This window comes from Onychostoma macrolepis, chromosome 02, assembly GCF_012432095.1.
Source record: "Onychostoma macrolepis isolate SWU-2019 chromosome 02, ASM1243209v1, whole genome shotgun sequence".
Lineage (NCBI taxonomy): Eukaryota > Metazoa > Chordata > Actinopteri > Cypriniformes > Cyprinidae > Onychostoma > Onychostoma macrolepis.
In genome coordinates this window covers 22,831,490-22,838,131 of record NC_081156.1, presented here as the reverse complement: position 1 = coordinate 22,838,131, position 6,642 = coordinate 22,831,490, and the positions used below count along the sequence as shown (strand labels likewise).

The following is a 6,642-nucleotide window of genomic DNA, read 5'->3' as shown; positions in this document are numbered from 1 at the left end:
AATGTAGCAACAAACATACTATTTCTCGGAACCCAAAGCGAGCAGTAGATCTTTATCTGAATCTGTGGTTAGAATCTGCCTCCAGTGCGAATGTGCTGTTGAAACTGTGGTTTAGACATACTCACATGAAACTTCTCTTTTATCAAGACATTTTATTATTTAATATATTTTTAAAAAACCATATTACATCCAAAGACCAGAACCTTAATAGTTAAGTCAAATAGTTATCCGTTATACAATTAAACAATTTAAAAGTCTTAAACAATGCAATACTGTTATGTGAAAAAGGAAAAATATACAAGTATAAAAAAATTAACTTGCACTTGTCTGCAAATAAAGCTGAAAATACACACACCATGGCAAAGCAATAATATGCACATTATACCACTCAATTCAGAAATGTTTCTAAATGTCAAAAAGGTTTGCAATGTTTGTCAATATTCTGTACATTTGAAAGACATTACTAACAATTTGTATTTTCATTCCATGTAACATTATTAGATAGAATATAGATAAATATTGACCCTGTGGCTGACTTTATAACCGCATTTGTTTGTTTGTCAGGGTTTGATCAAGTTACAGTTAAAAATTTTGATTATTCAGATGATTTGGCTGAATTGAACTTTTAAAATATGAATGCCTTCACAGTCATCATTGCATTAACTGCAACACATTTAGCAAGCAGAATTCTCAGACCTGTCACAAGAAGATTCAAGGAGTTCATTTTTGGATCACCTGAAAAAATTAAAGCAATAAATTAATCATCCTTTGATATTAAATGAACTTAAATCTTGTAAATCATAGCATAATGTAGATAAATGCAAGATATACACGTAGAATATCTTATGTATTTTATTACTAACCAGTGTTTATGAACTCTGAGGCAGAAGTACTAGTATTTGTTTCACAAGACAGTGGAGTTAGTACTTTGGGTTTATCTGCAAAATAAAAATTAAGTAGAACAAAACTAATTAATTAATAAAAAATAAAAATGAATAAATAAACATTAATTACAATTTAAGTACAAACCTGTCGGGTCAGGAGTGTCAGGAGTCTCACTATTTTTGTCTTTTATGACTTCATCCATTTGGCATTTTTGGATTTTATCAACACCATTGAATCCAGCATAATAGTAGGTTTTGGTTGATATGATCAAGGGTGCATTGCTGGCGTTAAGATTTACAAGTTGTTTATCTTCCAAAGTCAAAGTCATAGTCTTTTCTCCAGGATAGAACCCGGCGGCCAGACAAATATCTGGTCCACTGCCCTTTAAAGGGGACAAGATGGACAGAATCGGAGGGATTTTCGGTGTATCTTCTGAACAAAGAAAAAGAAGCAGTTTTCATCAGTTTTTCAGTCCTTTGGCAAGACAGTACTTTTTACATATGTGGCAGTTACAAATCTATGCCCATGATGTCAGTGAAAAACTCTTGCAATCATCTATTCATGCACAAAACATATAAACAAATGCAATTACTCTACTAGACACGTTTTCTTTGGAGCAGCAGCCCAAGTTAACAAACATGCCGCGATCAGAAGCTGAACGCAGCACAACCAACTAACTAACCGTTTCAAGCTATTTTGCAAAGTTTTTCACAATTTTCTACAGCACATACGTTGGAGTAAAAACTCGTAACAGTTAAAAAGAAGTACTTACTTGGTAAGACCTTGAGGGTTATCGGCTTTCCGAATGTTAAGGTGTCAGTAGCTGAAAATGCACCGCTACCGTAACCCTTACAAAAACACCCCTGACCCTACATCAGCATTGGGACTGACTAAGTGACCTAACTGAGCCCTGCTAGCTTCAACTAACTGACCAAAGTTCACGTTTTCACAAAATCAGGTGTATGGTTTTGAAAACTGCATTATGGAAACATTGAACGTGGATTTACTTACTTGGATTGACCGTGAGACGGATGGGACTTCCAAAAGTTAGTGGATCTGCACTTCATTCAGCCCCTTGACAATATCCTTTTGTAATGAAAAGTATCCGCACGTCTTAAGAAATGCACTATAAACTCATCTGGACTTTTGATGTGAAATATCCAGTCGAAGAAGTCCAGCTTGATATTCTTTCAAAGGTAATTCCATCTGTCAGTCATCCTCGTTATATACCCATGTCTGCTCCATTCACATACAAACAGGTGTCTGGAACAAAAGCCTTCAAGACAAAAACATCAAGATTAAGAGAATAGTTCTGTGATAGTTCAGTCATTCAGTCAGATATTGGTTTACATTTATCAATACAGTTTATAAACAGAAATAATAGAGCTATGAGATTTTGTACAGCGCCTAATGAAGAATGTATCACTGTGGTAGTCCCGACACAATGAAAAACGTCAATACAAATACCCATGCCCTCTGTTGAGGGGCTGTCTTATATGGAAGAGAGAAATGCCGTCATCTGAACAGATGATCTTTTCAACAGATATATTTGACTAAAACTGTTTAAAATCCATAGCCATAAGATGAAACCCCGAGCTGCAGTGGAAGTCTTCATGTCTAAGATGATAGAACAGCCTCAGACTAATCATTCAATGCAATGACAGCCAATTAAACTCTGTGAGGTTTTTGTATGAGGCAAAGCCAGAACTGAATCACTGTGCCGTATCCCAGTCCACACAACGACACAACTCGAAACAAAAACAACCCTCCTCTGTGTGATAGAATCACTTCAGAACAACTAAGCACAAATATATGGAGAAATTGGCACCTAAAAGACCACCTCAGAGAAAACTCTTTAGAAACAGAACATTTAAAAAAAAAAAAAAAAATAGTCTTACCTTACATTAGGGCTCTTATGATAATGTAAGTATTCAGCTTAAGAATAAATTAAGTGAGTAATACTACTGAACTTGTACCTGACAAATTACTTTAAGGAGCTGTTTGTATTTACATAATCACTTATTATAATTTAATATAATTACTATGTAATATTAATTATATTATTAACATAATAGTTGTAACACAAGCACTATAAAATGTTATTAGATTAATTTTATTTATTTATATTATGAGTTGACTGATATATATCAGTATACACATGCATATTACACAAGATACAATTCAAATTCTTGAATTAAATACTGTCTTTCACCATTATGAATGAATAAAAAATGGATGGATTACTATGTGTACTATTAAAAGAATAAAGTTGGTGATCCAAAATCTAGGAGAAAATAAGAACATGCTGATTGGTTGAGTTCAGCAGCATTGTATTTGAAATATTACTGTTATTGTGTCAAGAAATTTAGTTTTAAAAGTATTTCGAGAATGTAGTTTAAAATTCAAATCTGCAGTTTATTTATAAAGACAGCGTCTATTTGAAAATGTGCTTTGCTGATTTCGAAGACGTGAGCTCCGCACGGTCAGCGGGCGCTCAGTGCTCATGTTTCCCGATGAGAGCAGCTTCAACTCGGCTAGTGCTTCTGACATTTGCAGCTGGCTCTGATGTCAGGATGGAACTACAACAGCTTCGAGGGCTTATAGCTGTTGTTATAATAGTTTATTAATTTATCATTTTGAGCAGTAGTCCAGGATATGGGAAAACATTGTGAAAATGCACCTACTACAAAGAGCAATAAGACATAATAAAATGAAAAGGCGCACTTTGATTTTGAATGGCGAAGACGTGCTCACCCACAGACATAGCCTGCATCCCAATGTGCATACTATCCATCCTAAATTCTATGTGAGATTAGTCATTTTCAATACTATTTGATCATATATGGTGGATAGTATGCACACTGAGACGCAGGGATAGTCTACTGCTTTTTCACGGAATTTACACCCAACTTAGATTGGTCCGTTGGATCGGATTGCTTTCTCACTTCAACCGATCCGCTCCAGAGTTTGTTTTCAATCGAGCTGAGACCACCTTGCTCAGGCAATCTCGGACCGACCGTTTTGGCATAGATCCCAGCACGACTGCCCTGTTCACATATGCCCAAATGAACCGAGCTAAGGGAGGAAACATGCATGCTTGTCTGAAGTTTAAAATCATTGGTGTACCCGTAAGCCAATCACATAACGTTTGGTTATGACGTATGTTATACGCCGCCTCGAACTTCCGCTGTAAACACAGGTATGCGGCGAAAACAAAACCATCGAACGAAATACCGGCGTGAAGATGGCTGTGAACGACTTTTGCAGATTATGTGAAGTAAATCTACGCATCCACGGTAAATTAAATTAATTAAACTTTTCCCAAAACCTGTCCGGAGTAGGGCCACAACATCACCTCCATTCAAAATGTGAACCAAACACTCTTCTTGTTCGGGCTTCAGTTGGCAAATCCCGGGAATATTCTCCACAACAGAGCGAATAGCATACCGTGTCTCCATGTCCGCTGTCGTGTTAGATTTCCCTCACCTAAACCTAAACTACAATCTTAAATTCAGCGCTTAGCGTCTACATCACGGCTCTGTTCGTTGGTTGGCCGGCTGCTGTGGAGCCGGAGATAAACTGAGAGATGGTCTGCTATATCAGACTGAGTACAGAAGCGAACTGAAATTGAGCTGAAGTACGAAGTCTGACTTAGTCAGGCTACCTAAATGCGTCTATGTTCGCGCGATTCATTCGTGATCCAGCTTCACCTCCAGAAGAAGTTAGTACAAGGTTTTTTAAATGAATCTTTGCAAATCGCCTTTCCTAATAATGTGCTAATTAGCAAGTTTCAGGATGAATGCGGCTAAAGTAAACAGTCCCTCAGAGAGCAGGTCGGAAGAGAGGGGGACATTTAAAGGAGAATGACACAATATGGCTTGCTCTGACAAGAGCTGGTTTTGACAGGGTAAAAAAGGTGTTTTTTACACTACCAATGAAAATGTTTTACCAAACTATGTTATAGACTTTTCATTAAGACCCTAAAGAATAGTAATTAGTAAGAATAGTGGCCTGTTGCCAGTAAGTTACTGTAATTAATATTTACAGTAGCAAACTGTATTCAATGTACAGTTGCAAACTGTACTGTTTTACAGTAAATTACTGTAAATAAAATCCAATTCATCAGTATACTACTGTAATTCATTCATTTTAATATAGATTTCATTAGATTTTATATAGAATTCATTTTATTTTTACTCTACATAGGTACTACTGGCATTCAATTAAAACAGACACAATAATTACAAAATATCAAATTCTTTATTTAAAACATTGCATGTATAACACTTAAAAATACAGACTTCCAATGCTGGAACAGTGCAACTTCACCATTTCTCCTGTCTTAGGACGTTTTGCAGTGCATTATGTTGTGTCCTCTGGATTCATCCTCACAAAGAATCTTTAGGCAACAGAAACATAAGGAAAAAGACAAGCAGCCAAAGAATACATAGCCATCTGCAAAACCCAGGTGCTGCTCCAAAACGTGGCCACCATCTTTGCTCACCATCCACTTTGTTAGTGACAGAAATGTCTTCTCTGAAAAACAAGAAGTAGAAATAGCACACTTTTAAAAGGCAAACCTCATACAGAATACACAACCTCTCAAAACCATAGCCGTTCTCTTACCATGATAAGCGTTGCTCGTTAAAACTCATTTTAATTCGGTAACTTAATTCAATAAGATGACAAAAGTCGTTTGAAACAACAGCGCAGTTTACCGTGGTAAAGTTCTGTAACCGCCATGTTGATGAGTAAATGGTTAAACCCCACTACCATAAATATTTTTAACGCTGTTAAACTGAAAAAACTGATCGCATGCCTTTTGCGCTAATTTTGACAGCACTAAAAATAATGTTTATAACTCAATGTAAATAAGTAAGTTTGATGGCAATGGGGCACTCTTAGAGCACTTAATTACTATCACTTTGAATATCATTATGATGTTTGTATAATTTTACATAACATAACTCCCAAACATAACAATGATATTCAAATGAATTCAATGCAGTAAGAACCAGAGCAGATGAATGTTCACATTGATTGTTTCTTGTTTGGTTGGATTTGATCAGTTCCTTATTTCTAAAATAATTTATCAGAAACAAAAACAAAGTATGTTATACTTGCACACAAATAACTTTTTTTCTCTTATGCACATTATGAAATATACTATACCCTCCAAAAACTTAGCCTGGTGAAAGTGTGACCACTACTGCAAACAGTGTACAATGTACAGTTACAAATACATAGGTACAACAGTTGTATTTCATACATGTTATAAACGCTTGAAATAGAACACCTGCATAGTTAATATCAGAATGGCAATTAACAATGTATACATTTAAAAAAGTTCAAAGTAAAATAGTCTCAAATTCAAAGACAAATTCAGACTCTGATTGTAGCTTATAGAATAAATATTAATATTTCAATTTATATTATCATGCAATTTAACAATGTGTAAGTGAGTTATGGTAGTGTGATAAGGGCTGTCAGGCCATGACTGAGCGTCTGGTCAATCTGAAGCTAGCATCGTAACACGGTAGGAAACAGACATGAATTCTGAAATCAAATAACTTGTGAGTTTTTGCAGGGGCTCATCAAAGATTGACTCAACGTGCCCCCGAGTACACACTGAAATACTCTTTGTCAAAAACGGTTCAATAGAATTTGCATTAAGGAGTGAGATGATAAGGCAGCTGGTGTATGTGGTAAGCAGATCTTCAACCACTGTGGTTTCCTGTCAGGAAGTGGGTGAGGAGC

General features: G+C 35.9%; 1 long non-coding RNA gene across 3 annotated transcripts; it reads right to left on the bottom strand.

Moving 5' to 3' along the window:
- Positions 1–1,177: 1,177 nt before the first annotated feature.
- On the bottom strand, positions 1,178–4,687 carry LOC131522281 (uncharacterized). 3 transcript variants are annotated; one of them, XR_009266493.1, is made up of 3 exons: positions 4,333–4,687; positions 1,897–2,161; positions 1,178–1,317 (listed from the first exon to the last, which is right to left on the bottom strand). It is a non-coding gene; the product is annotated as an uncharacterized LOC131522281 (long non-coding RNA). The 3 variants fall into 3 exon arrangements; XR_009266494.1 differs by lacking the exon at positions 4,333–4,687 and adding an exon at positions 3,831–3,968; XR_009266495.1 differs by lacking the exon at positions 4,333–4,687 and adding an exon at positions 2,288–2,316.
- Between the last annotated feature and the right edge of the window lie 1,955 nt (positions 4,688–6,642).